General features: G+C 40.5%; 1 long non-coding RNA gene across 1 annotated transcript; it reads left to right on the plus strand.

Annotated features, from left to right (window-relative positions):
• Window positions 1–1681: 1681 nt before the first annotated feature.
• LOC132129482 (uncharacterized) lies at window positions 1682–5353 on the plus strand. The gene is made up of 2 exons (XR_009428521.1): window positions 1682–1834; window positions 4941–5353. It is a non-coding gene; the product is annotated as an uncharacterized LOC132129482 (long non-coding RNA).
• The last annotated feature ends 8362 nt before the right edge of the window (window positions 5354–13715 follow it).

The raw sequence follows: 13715 nt of genomic DNA on the forward strand, positions 1-13715 counted from the left end.
AACATACTCTTGAGCTGGTTAGGTCAAGGTTCTATTGGCCAAAAATGGCTTCTTATATTGAGACAAAGATCAAGAACTGTGAGAGATCTGTGTCAAGAGGAAAAGTCAGCCAGATAAAAATGCTGCACCTCTGGTCAATATCCACACCAGCAGGCCAATGGAACTGGTTTGTATGGACTTTTTGTCTTTGGAACCGGATAGTCATAATGCCAAAGATATCCTGGTCATCCCCGACCACTTTACACGGTATGCAGTAGCGCGATTTTGAGTCGCGAACCATCAAAGAGCTCTGTGTTTTGGCCGGCATCCGTAAAGTGAGGACAAGTCCATATCATCCCAGAGGAAATCCAGTGGAGCGATTTAATCGCACATTACTGAGCATGCTGGGAACCTTGCAGGACAAGGAGAAGACAAAGTGGCGTGAGCATGTCAAACCACTCACTTTTGCATACAATTGCACGAGAAACGATGCCACAGGGTTTTCACCGCGGCAGCCCAGATTACCCATAGACATCGCATTTGGCTTACCAGTCAAAGACAGTTCATCTACTTCACATTCCCAGTATGTGAAAAATCTCAAGTCTCAATCGAGGGAAAGCTATCAGCTTGCAACTAAAAATGCGGAAAAAGTGGCTGATAAGAACAAAAAGAGGTTTGATGGGCAAGTAAGAGAATCCACACTTGAGGCAGGAGACAGAGTTCTTGTGCAAAATCTTCGACTTCGCCAAAAATCACAAACTGGCTGACCGATGAGAGTCAAAAGTCTATATTGTGCAAAAGAGAGCAGGAGACTTACCCGTCTATGTGGTGTGTCCTGAAGGTCAGGATGGGCCAACTCGCACATTACATCGTGATCTGTTCCTACCTTGTGGTTTCCTTTCTGAAGAAGAGGAAGAAGTTGTCGAGCCAAAACCCGCACGTAGGCTCAGAACCAAGCAGACATTTTCCCAACCAAGTGAACAACTTACTTGTTCAGAGGATGATGATGGTATGGATCCTCAATTTTACCCCATCAAAGTTTCTGAAGTAGAGACAACACTTTTTAAAGTCATGGATATGCCTAAGGAAAATGGTGAGGCAGCTCGCAGGAGAAGCACACGGGCTGGAGCTGAATACTTACCTGTTGATTCTGAAACCCTACCTGGCATGGAACAACAAAGCTTACCTGGAACCTTACCTGACATGTCCTCTACTGAAAACAGTCCTAATTCTGTGGAGAGAAGTTCCATGTATTTGGAGCCTGAGGAAAACTTACCTGTTGCAGTGGAACCTGAGGAAAACTTACCTGTTGCAGTGGAACCCGAGGAAAACTTACCTGTTGCAGTTGAACCTGAAGAGAACTTACCTGTTGCAGTTGAACCTGAGGAAAGAACTGAAGAAATGGATGGAGATATGGAAACAGAAAAGAGTAAATGAGATCAACACATTCCAAATGGATTTGTTGATGTTGATTTCTTTTGCCCAGACCATTCTAGAGGGATTTAATCGAGCTTTAGTTGAAACGTTTGAAAGTAATCATTAGAAAAAGAGAACATGAAGGGACTCATGTCAGTTAAGGAAGGGAGTGTGTAACCCAGTGGCAATACAGGGTTAAAATTACTTTAAAATTGTATTAAAATAGTGTAATATCTCTTTAGAAAAAAATCTGCCAAAATAGCTTAATATCCCTTGATATATTGATGGCGACGGGAAATGAGAGGAAATTTACAGATATAAAGTTAACAGAGTGATAAAAGTGAGTGTATTAGCAAGCTAAAGAATCAACACAGAAGACAGAATAAGGAGGAGCAACCGAGAGTTTGGAAAACTCCGTTTTCCACCTGTATTTATCTCGGTAAGCTAGTGAACTGCATGATGTTAATATTGCTTGCTAACTGTGATACAAAGCTTACAAAGAGTACAGAAATAGTAAGCTGATATTTAAGTTACCTGAACACAGTTGTTTTTATGTTCCATTTGTTTTGTTTTAAGGAATAGCTGAGTGAATTACACAGCATTTCTATTGAAGGGAATGTTATAAAAAATACTATATGGTTTCTATGATGATTTAATTTTAATGTTGTGAGTGGAAATGTTAAACTTTAATGTTTAAATTCAGCTTTGAGTAGATAAAACATTTTGTTTTAAAAAGGGTACTCAAATTAAAGTATTAATATTGCAACTACAGCTATGTGTTGCAACTTAACTTATGTAGAGCCTGTATTGTTTACAGTTTTTCTCTAATCCAGGGATATAAGAGTATGCCATTTTTGTTGATTTATTATCAGCTGTTATTAATTAAGTATAAGGTTGTGTGTCACGAGGCGGGTAGGGACGAACTCAAGCGCAGACAGGATGCACAACACACGGCGTTTATTGATCACAAAAGGGGGAAAACAAAACCCACGAGGGGGAAAACAATGACTAGGGCAAGGACAGATAATTTAACAAGACTAGGTTGACACGATAAACAAAAGACTCTTCACACAAGAACACTTACTACAGAGAAACTATCACAGTACTCACAACGTATCTTCTGAGGGTAACAATGAGTAACAAAGCAACAATGAACCGCACAAGACAGTGAACACAAGGGAATATAAATAGGGAGACTAATAATGACATAACAGGTGGCACAGGTAAATCAATAATGACAAAACTAGGGTAACAAGGGGGCGGGGCAAGGAAACGAGACAACACAAGCATATGGCCCAAAGACAAGGCCATGTGCTTGTACACAAAACTCGGGCCTGTCATGATCCTGCCTCAAGACTAGAGGAAAATCAGGACATGAAGGCAGAATCATGACAGAACCCCTCCCTTAAGGAGCGGCTTCCAGACGCTCCTCAAGGGAACATCAAACACGGGACATGACTGACTGAGACAGAGACACAAACCAACAAGACATGACAAATAGCAATAAGGGTAAACGTGAATAGACTATGACAGGGTTAGGGTGGCAAATCAAAAAAAAAAAAAGGAAGGGGGGGAGGCGGGACAACAAAGTTCATGGGGGGAAGTCCTGGGTGGGGCAGGAGTCTTAGGTGGACGGGACGAAGGCTGACGACGAGGGGTCCGGACAGGTCTGGGTGGTGTAGGGAGGGGAGTGGTCTCTGGACACTTGACAACATCTGTGGACAAGACAGGAGTGATCGCTGGACACCTGACAACATCTTCAGGACACACGACAACATCTTCAGGACACATGACAACATCGGAGTAGACAGAAACTGGCTCGGGAATAGCGCTCACCATGGCTGGCTCGGGATCAGCGCTCACTGCGGCTGGCTCGGGATCAGCGCTTACAGCGGCTGGCTCGGGATCAGCGCTCACAGCGGCTGGCTCGGGATCAGCGCTCACAGCGGCTGGCTCGGGATCAGCGCTTACAGCGGCTGGCTCGGGATCAGCGCTTACAGCGGCTGGCTCGGGATCAGCGCTCACTGCGGCTGGCTCAGGATCTCTAGGAACAGGGTCTGGGGACAAGACATGGCTGGCAGGGACCTCAAAGATCTTGACAAGGCGTGACAAATATTCTGACAGGGTCCTGGCAGCAATGACTACAGGCATCTCTTGACTAGCCGAAACAGACTGCAACACTGCTTCAGCAGCAGTGTCGGCCGCGGCTCTCTCCTCAGCGCTCACGACTGCAGACTTTGACACAGTTCCTTCTGTAGCCGGTTCAGGATCAGCGCTCACTGCTGCTGGTTCGGGATCAGTGCTCACCGCGGCTGCGGGTTGGAGAGGCATCGCGGACTCAGGCTCAGACAGAGACGCAGGACCGGAAGAACCCTTCTTCCTCCTCTTTCTCCTTGGCCGCGGTGCAGAGGGCACAGCTGGGTCTGAGACTGGTTGGGCAAGTTCGCTCTCAGGCAGGGCTGATTCTGACGCCGAGGATTCCGAGGCAGATTCCCAAGAAAACCGCCTCCCTCGCATCTTGTGGAGACTGATGGCCGTGGGAGGTTCCTTAGGACTCGCGGAGGGATTTGCCTGATCCCCCAGTGCGGCAACGGCCAGGATACGACCCTCTGGGATCACTGGCAGCTTGGCCGAAGGTGGGGACCTCGAGGGGGAAACCTGCGACTCCTCCTGGGAGAAACTCTCCCATAGCCGGGCATAGTTCCGCAGGATCCACTCACCCTCGGACGAGTATGGGAGGGTGACCCTCTTCTTGTCAGTAGGGGATGACCACCAGCAGTGCCTAAGAGGCTCCACTCGTCGCTGATGATCAGAGGACATCCTGTCTGCTGAGTTCTTAGTTCAGCGGTTCATTCTGTCACGAGGCGGGTAGGGATGAACTCAAGCCCAGACAGGATGCACAACACACGGCGTTTATTGATCACAAAAGGGGGAAAACAAAACCCACGAGGGGGAAAACAATGACTAGGGCAAGGTCAGATAATTTAACAAGACTAGGTTGACACGATAAACAAAAGACTCTTCACACAAGAACACTTACTACAGAGAAACTATCACAGGACTCACAACGTATCTTCTGAGGGTAACAATGAGTAACAAAGCAACAATGAACCGCACAAGACAGTGAACACAAGGGAATAAAAATAGGGAGACAAATAATGACATAACAGGTGGCACAGGTAAATCAATAATGACAAAACTAGGGTAACAAGGGGGCGGGGCAAGGAAACGAGACAACACAAGCACATGGCCCAAGGACAAGGCCATGTGCTTGTACACAAAACACGGGTCTGTCATGATCCTGCCTCAAGACTGGAGGAAAATCAGGACATGAAGGCAGAATCAAGACAGTTGTGTATGTTATATTCTAGAAATTGAGTTGAGATTTGAAGTTGAACTAAAGTGTGATAAATAGGCCTGAACAGGTGATCATTTAGTATTATGCAGCATGTGATTCTTAATGTTACATGGTTGTTATGCTTTAGTATGACTGTTGTACAACATATATAGAACATTATTTTAAATTTCCTGTTTGAAATAAACAGGTCAGGTCTTATGAACAGAGTGAAAACTACTTGGAAGATCCTTCTCTATCGATGGCGAGCCTCCCAGTGTGATCGTGAAGAGACGCAGACCAACTCATCGAACGTTTCCCCTGGTGGTTGGAAAGTATCAGTCGCCTGAGCTGGTACCCACTTTCATCCAAGTGCAAACTTCCTTTTAAAAGGAGGAACTGTCACAGAACTGGTGACACACACTTTTGACACCGAACTATTGACAGGATTGATTAATACAGAAAGTGATCACAAAACAAACTTTAACGACTACAAAAGGACAAAATCAGAGACTCATTTATTTTAAAGGGCCCATTTTTTTTTTTTTCATATAAATGTTATGCAATTGTGTTTCAACTGTTATTTGCAACTTAATGTGAGTAAAAGTTACTGGTTACTATTTACCTTGTCTAATATTTCCTTTTATGGATACAGTTTATATCACTTAGCTCTTTTCGAACCTAGCACAGTGTAAGCTTACATTTAGTGTGTATCACGGTTACAATAGCATGATTACATATCAAGGTATAACGCAATAATCTATCAACTGAGCTACACGAAACGCAAATCAGAGTGCAAATAAAAGAGTACAAAACATTAATATGAAAACGACCTTTTCCCGATAGGGGTGCAATTGTAGTATACACTCTCATGGGCCGTATTTCAGGAATTTGGACAAACGACCTATACGAGCGTATTGGTTGGAGGACAGGTTGACAAAAACACAGTTTCATCCATGTATTTAGTTTACTTAATGGATTTCCGTCATTGACCCAGAGACATTTATTTGCTAAGCTGATTTGTGGAAACAGGAATGCATTCCTTGTAGACAACAATATTTGATTTTTGAAAATCCCTTTTTGATAGCTGGAGCATGAAGTTGCAGGACATTGGGAAAAAGAAAAGCTGCCCAATGTTACAACACTAAAATCACAGGTATCACAGCCGTGGTTTTCAATTCGTAGTTTCAAGTTTCATTTTAGGTTAATTTTCATTATTTTTAACTTTATCATTGTAAGTTAGGTTTATATATATTTTTAAATTACTTTAGCTTTAGTTTTTAGGTCTGCCAAGGTTAATGCACTAACTAATTTATAAATTTACCACCACAGTCTAGTGTTACTGCCAGTGTTATTTTAATATAATTAATAAAGTGTTTTAGTAATTCTGTTTTTTTTTTTCATTTTTAATGTTGTTGCTGTTTTTTTAAAGCACATATGACGACATGGCAGTAATGTATACAAGGGAAAGAACCAATGACACACACATACACGGAAAGTAAAAATAAATGAATAAATAATGATAGATAGATAGATAGATAGATAGATAGATATGCATAAAAATGCACAAAGTAAAAAAAAAAAGATGATAATGACAACAACAACAACAATAATCTTTTATTTATGTTTATTATTTTATGAGTTCTTGCCAGTTGTTATAGTTATGGACATATAGCCTTTTCTAGGTCTGGCAGCCACCTGCCACATCCAGCGAACACATCCCATCGGCAAATACATCACCAACCAAACCTATGATTTTTTTAAGTAGTTTTAGTTTTAATGATAACAACACAGGTTATTGCTAACTAATGCTAAGTCTTTTCATGTTCATTGAAGGCAGCTTGTAAAGTTTTCACATTTACAATAATACCATGCATCAAGAGCTTGATTTCACATAATTAAAATGTTTTCATTTAGTTTTCATTTTAGTTTTCACAAACAGTAATAACACTTCCTTGATCTTTTGAATTATCACAGCAAAACAGAGCACAGACAGATTTGGGATGCCTTTGTGTTGTCCTTATTTTCCTTAGAAAGCCATGTTTCTAGCTCTTGTAAAACTGCATTTTTCCATCTCAAAAATATATCTAAATTATGGCCTATGCTCTCAATGTCAAATGCAGAAATGTTAATCCATGCATTTATGACCTCAAGGTTAGATTATTGTAATGCTTTATTGGGAGGTTGTTCTGCACGCTTAGTAAACAAACTACAGCTAGTCCAAAATGCAGCAGCAAGAGTTCTTACTAGAACCAGTAAGTATGACCATATTAGCCCGGTCGTGTCAACACTGCACTGGCTTCCTATCAAACATCATATAGATTTTAAAATATTGCTTATTACTTATAAAGCCCTGAATGGTTCAGCACCTCAGTATTTGAATGAGCTCCTTTTACATTATAATCCTCTATGTCCGCTACGTTCTCAAAACTTTGATAATACCTAGAATATCCAAATCAACTGCGGGCGGCAGATCCTTTTCCTATTTGGCGCCCAAACTCTGGAATAACCTACCTAACATTGTTCGGGAGGCAGACACACTCTTACAGTTTAAATCTAGATTAAAGACCCATCTCTTTAACCTGGCTTACACATAACATACTAATATGCTTTTAATATCCAAATCCGTTAAAAATCTCTTCTTCCGAGGTCACCATAGCCACCAGATCCAGTCTGTATCCAGATCAGAGGGTCACTGCAGTCACCCGGATCCAGTACGTATCCAGACCAGATGGTGGATCAGCACCTAGAAAGGACCTCTACTGCCCTGAAAGACAGCGGAGACCAGGACAACTAGGGCCCCAGATACAGATCCCCTGTAAAGAACTTGTCTCAGAGGACCACCAGGACAAGACCACAGGAAACAGATGATTCTTCTGCACAATCTGACTTTGCTGCAGCCTGGAATTGAACTACTGGTTTCGTCTGGTCAGAGGAGAACTGGCCCCCCAACTGAGCTTGGTTTCTCCCAAGGTTTTTTTCTCCATTCTGTCACCGATGGAGTTTCGGTTCCTTGCCGCTGTCGCCTCTGGCTTGCTTAGTTGGGGTCACTTCATCTACAGCGATATCGTTGACTTGATTGCAAATAAATGCACAGACACTATGCAACTGAACAGAGATGACATCATTGAATTCAATGATGAACTGCCTTTAACTATCATTTTGCATTATTGACACACTGTTTTCCTAATGAAAGTTGTTCAGTTGCTTTGACGCAATGTATTTTGTTTAAAGCGCTATATAAATAAAGGTGACTTGACTTGATTTGTTCCCTGAAGAAATGTCCCAGCTGTAATGGACCGGCTGAGCTCCAGTGTGTAAAAATAAAGAGCAGAACAGTTGCTCACAGCTGTGAGCTCTACTTTCACCCTTCACAGCTGCGCCACTTCTCTTCTTTTCCCCTACTCTCTCACACCATCCTCCACCTCTCAGCAGCAACAACACACCCACCCATCCACCCACCAGCATGAGTTTTCATCAGCAGTTTGCTATGTTACAAGTGTGCATGTAAATACTTTACTAGAGTTCTTTGGACACTCTTTCCCACCATAGTAAATGTTTCCAGCAATAATAGTCTAATATAGACTTGCCTATAGACTGAACATTGTCTGCCAGTGTGCAAGTTTGGGGTGGGACCATCTCGGATCGCTAAGTCTAACAGTACTACAGTGCTTCTCATTCTCAGGGTTGTGGATTAAACAAACCCCTAACTTTACATATGAAACTGTCTGCTAAACTTGTCGCATTTCGTTACGGACATAAATAGATACATTAAAAAAGGGACACAAACTATATCTAGAGTATTAATTAAAAATTAAGCTGGTTTCACAGACAGTGCTTAGATTTAGTCAGGATTAGGTCATAGTTCAGTTAAGACATTTAAGTAATTTTTATTAACATGCCTAAAAAAAAAAAAAATTACTGGTGTGCATCTTGAGATAAAACAAAGACAGATATATTTTAAGATCAGTCAGTGCAAGTTTCTCTCAGTTAAAACAACTCAGACTTACACTTTAGTCTGGGACATAGTCAAGACATAGTCAACCAGACGATGAACACTATTAACAGCAATTATTATATGATGTAATCACACTTATTTGTTAGTTCTGTTTGTTGATTCAGGGTTAGCACCATCTGGGGTCCTCTGAGGGGTTGGCATCATCTCTTCTCAAGTGTTCTGCATCCAGACTGGAGCTTGTATAAATCCTAGTTAACAAGAGATGTAAATCCTGTGGCAAAACAGAGAAACAAATAGACATAATTAGCTGCTCTTCCAACCAAGTAAAATTAATTATTTTAACACAAGCTAAAGAATAATAATGTGCATTTGATCAGATAAAACTTAATATTCATAGTTATCGTTATTGCAATATTTTGCAAATTTTCTTCAAATAAATAATAGAATGGATTCAGTTATCTTTCAAGCTGTTATTACAGAAATTACACACTTTGCCTTTAAAGGGTAAAAGTTTAGGGACTTATTGTGTGCTGCATCTCATGCTGTCGTGTGACTTCCCCTTTCAGGGGATGTGAGATACCGGCTCATCCCTATGGACAGAGCATGGCCATAACTTGAATTTTGGCATCTGATCATTGGAGAGCAGGAACAGAGATGGGACTCGAGGTCAGCTGGTAATCAGCAGACAGAGCAGCGGGCCTCTCTAATGAAGATGCCTGGCATGGCTGACAAGCTAAAGCAGAAGCAGGATGGTTGAATGAGACAGAGTCATATGCTAATAGATGTCACTGTGATGACAGGATGAGGCCATGCTGTGCCAGGCATGTCGCCTCCATGCCAGCCACCGGAAACTCGATCTCATCTGCTTTGCACAATATTGTTTGCTATTATGAATTAATCAAATTAATATTATGTAATTCCTTTGAATTTTTATAATCTTTACAAGATAATTTCCAAGCCATAAATGGCACAATATAAAAGTTGGAATGAAAAATCTAGTAATTGTGCCTACTGAGTATTGGTAATAGCTGCCAGAGTAAAGATACTGTCACATTTACAGCTGTTTGGTGAATTTTTGCTGGTGAAAAACAGAAATTTCAACGCCAATTTCATGTTAGAATTTCCACAAGCAGATTTTACAACAAAATCCACAGGAAGTCCACAGGACATAGTAAGATGGTCTGTTGGGTATTAAACATGTTGCTATATGGTTTCTAAGGTGTTTCGGGTGCCTGTAAGAACTCTAGATATCACCTGGGTCCCTCCTTTACAGCAGTGGTTCTCAATCAGTAGGCTCCCTAGGTGACCTCTGCAAACCTTTAGTTGGGCCACAGGATGACTCAAAGGTATTTAAATGATTCAGTTATTATTAATATATTCAAATAATTAAACTCTAATCTAAAATAAATTCTAAAAGAAATTACATGACATTGAATATTGTGTTGGGCAACAAATTAAATTCAAGTTTATTTGTATAGCGCTTTTTTACGATACAAATCATTACAAAGCAACTTTACAGACAATTACGTTTCTACAATATTTAGTAGTAGCTTATAGGTGGTGATCAGTTTATGTATATTATACAGGATTTTTCAGAAAAAATTAATACAAGACGTAGTCAGCCAGACGATGAACATTATTAACAGCAATTATTATATGATGCAATCACACTTGTAGCAATATTTGTTAGTTCTGTGTGTTGATTCAGGGTTAGCATCATCTGAGGTCCTCTGAGGGGTTGGCATCATCTCTTCTGTATTCTGGATCCAGACTGGAGCTTGTGTAAATCCTAGTTACCATGGGATGTAAATCCCGTGGCAAAACAGAGAAACAAATAGAGACATCATTAGCGTAGCTGCTGTTCCAACAAAGTAAAATTAATTAGTTTAACCCAAGCTAAAGAATAAGAATGCACATTTGATTAGATGCAACTGCAATCACAATTTATGAGATTCATTATTTGAATGCTTTTTAGAGCCTGTCTACAGTACGTTTTTCTCCAACCTTTTTCAACAAAAACCACAGGGCCCGTATTCATAAAGAATCTTAATGCAAAAAGTAGCTCCTAGTGACAAAATTCTAAGAAAATTCTTAGAAATGTGGGCGTTTACTCTTAAAATTAAAGAAAAAAATCCTAGTAAAGAAAAAAGTAATTCAGAAAGCATCTTAAACCTTAAAAGAGGTCTGAAGGTCAAACTTGTTAGGAGCACAGACGAGGACTTTTAAGAGGCTTAAGACTTTCTTTAGCAGAGGAGAAAATAGCAGAAAGACAAAGAGGCAGAAGAAATGTGTTGCAGACAATGGATGACAGTGAGTTAATAAGACACTTTAGATTAGATCGTGCAGGGATGATGTTTGTGACTGATCTTATTAGAGACGTGCTAACATCTCCGACACACTGCAGAAATGCCATAGCGCCAGAAATTAAAGTAATCACTACATTACGATATTTGGCAACTGGGAAAATGCAACAATGCAATAGTGATGATTTGGGTCTGTCACAACCTTCTGTAAGCAGAGTGATCACACAAACAATTACAGCACTTTCAGAACATCTTATTGTGTCGCAGTTAATTTCGTTTCCACTGGACATTCCCACCTCACAGGCTCAGAAATCTGCATTTATGAATATAGCAGGCTTATAGGGGCGCACAAGCAGGGGGAATGAACCGTTAATAGTTTGTGCTATACGCTCCCATGTCTGCTGCTTGTCCCTTGCTGTGACACCTAACCCGAATTTTCCTTTAAGAATGGCCTTGTGTTCATCCACTAACTGGGCTAACAGTAAACACTGTTCCTCTGTCCAGTTTGGCTTTCTCGCCCTTCTTGGTTTTGATTCCATGTTTGATACATTAAAACCAACATTCAAACCGCCACTTAAATAGGACAGCAATCACTGTAATTGGTAAGAGTGGAACAATTTTTATTATTCTAAGCCAATCAAATACCTTATAGGAAATTAAAGCATGGTTAATAAACAAAAAGGATTTATATACACACATATAATGTGTGTGTGTGTGTGTGTGTGTGTGTGTGAGAGAGAGAGAGAACGGTCAAATAGGAAAAATTACGCATTCAAATTCAAAGTGAGAATTAGAATAGACCCTATACTTAAAATCACTCTTTTTTTCCTTCTTGGACAACCAACCAATCACAGTCTTTAAAAGATTGTGTCATACATAGCAACGGGGTCAACCCCGCCTCCTCACTAAGATGAAAGTTTTTGTCTTTTCCTTACTCAGAGTTGCTCTCAGATCGGTCCCGAATCGTTCTTAAGTTAAGACTCCTACGTAAAAGTTTTTAAGCTAAATCAAGAGTTTTCTGAGAGGATTCTTAGAATCTTTATGAATACGGTCCCAGGCCTTCAACAGTCACCACTTTAAAGACATTTTACAGTATTCCAAATAAACATTCCAAAATCAATTACCTGAATTATTCTGTTAAAGATTCTTGTACAGTATTATTAGGGCTGTTGAGCATGTGGGGGATGTTGGCTTATGAGTAACCTCGGGTGACAGACTCTGTGGCACTATATAAAGAGCCCATCAGCAACTCGCCTGCCATGTACCTCGTACAGTGCCCGCTAAAATTTAATTAGCGCCAACTGAACAATGCATAGCATGCTGAGAAGACCTCTCTGTCCCCATTCACTCATGTAAATAAAACCTCTGCTTTTCCCTTATTTAGCTGTAACAGAAACCCTGCTATTCAAAACCCAAATTAAAACCTGATTTCTTCTCAGAGAGCAAACATTTCCACTTTGACCATTGACTTCCATTATTAATTTATATGTATATATAAACACTTTCACACCATGTTGTCATTCTGAGTTCATGAACACTAAAAGCAGATGTTTAGCATAATGTTCTGGCTGCTCTGTTTTCGTACAATGAAAGTAAATGGTGATGGGGTTGTCAAGGTCCAAAACTGACATTAAAATGTCAGTTTTATTCTTTGCAATAAATATTCTCTGCAACATGTGTGCTATATGAATAATTTAAAAACATTGTGTGTGGAACTGACCAACTGAAATATTCCTGTTTGCTCACACTCAAATACAGTGGGCTGTGACCAATCTGTCATCAGTAAAACAAAGTAAAACAAAGAAACAATGAGCAACAATATTAGAAAATCATACAGGTCTGGAATGATGTGAGTGTGAGTAAATCCATATGAATCGAGTATTTTATAGTCTTCTGACGAAATGCAGTCGCTTTATATGCACAGATTTAATTTAGGATTTTCTGCAAACACGTTGTTTGATGAGGTTTTTTGTCACACAAGCATGCTTGAGCTTCCATTTATCATATCTGATGTGCTCTATTTACAGTACAGACCAAAAGTTTGGACACACCTTCTCATTCAAAGGGTTTTCTTTATTTTCATGACTATGAGTCACACTGAAGGCATCAAGGGCTATTTGACCAAGAAGGAGAGTGAAGGTGTGTCCAAACTTTTGGTCTGTACTGTATGTCCGTTGATCAAAGTTCATGTGAATAAAAGTCTAAAATCTAGTCTTTTCGATTTTTTCAGAAGACTTGTTTTTTCAGTGTTGTGGCGCAGTCTCCAGTGACTTGAGGTCAGGGCAGGATGCATTCTGAAAGAAGCAGGTGTTATAGGCGCCAGGACTGAATCGGGTGGGGTTTGACATTGCCACCCTCTTTAGACTCTTAAAAACAAAAGTGCCTGGATGAACAAAAAATGGCTTTATGCAGCAACCCCACAGAAGAACCATAGTTTACTGTGAAAAAACTTTTTATAGCCTAAAGAACACTTTTCCACTACAAAGAACGTTTGGTGCAGCGGGGAAGCTCCGTGGATTTTAAAGATTCTTCATGGAACTGTACACCCTGACAAAGACCTACTTAAGAATCATTATTTTTAAAAATGAAAATGGAGAACAATTAACACAGCAGCATGTTGCCCAAAAAGTCTACCGCATTTCGCTTCACTTTACACATGGACAGGTGGTCTGAGGGAAAGGAAGCTCAGTTCTAATCCGACTGCTTGCCTCAATGGGCTGTGAAC

This window comes from Carassius carassius, chromosome 4 (assembly GCF_963082965.1).
Source record: "Carassius carassius chromosome 4, fCarCar2.1, whole genome shotgun sequence".
In the NCBI taxonomy this organism is placed as follows: domain Eukaryota; kingdom Metazoa; phylum Chordata; class Actinopteri; order Cypriniformes; family Cyprinidae; genus Carassius; species Carassius carassius.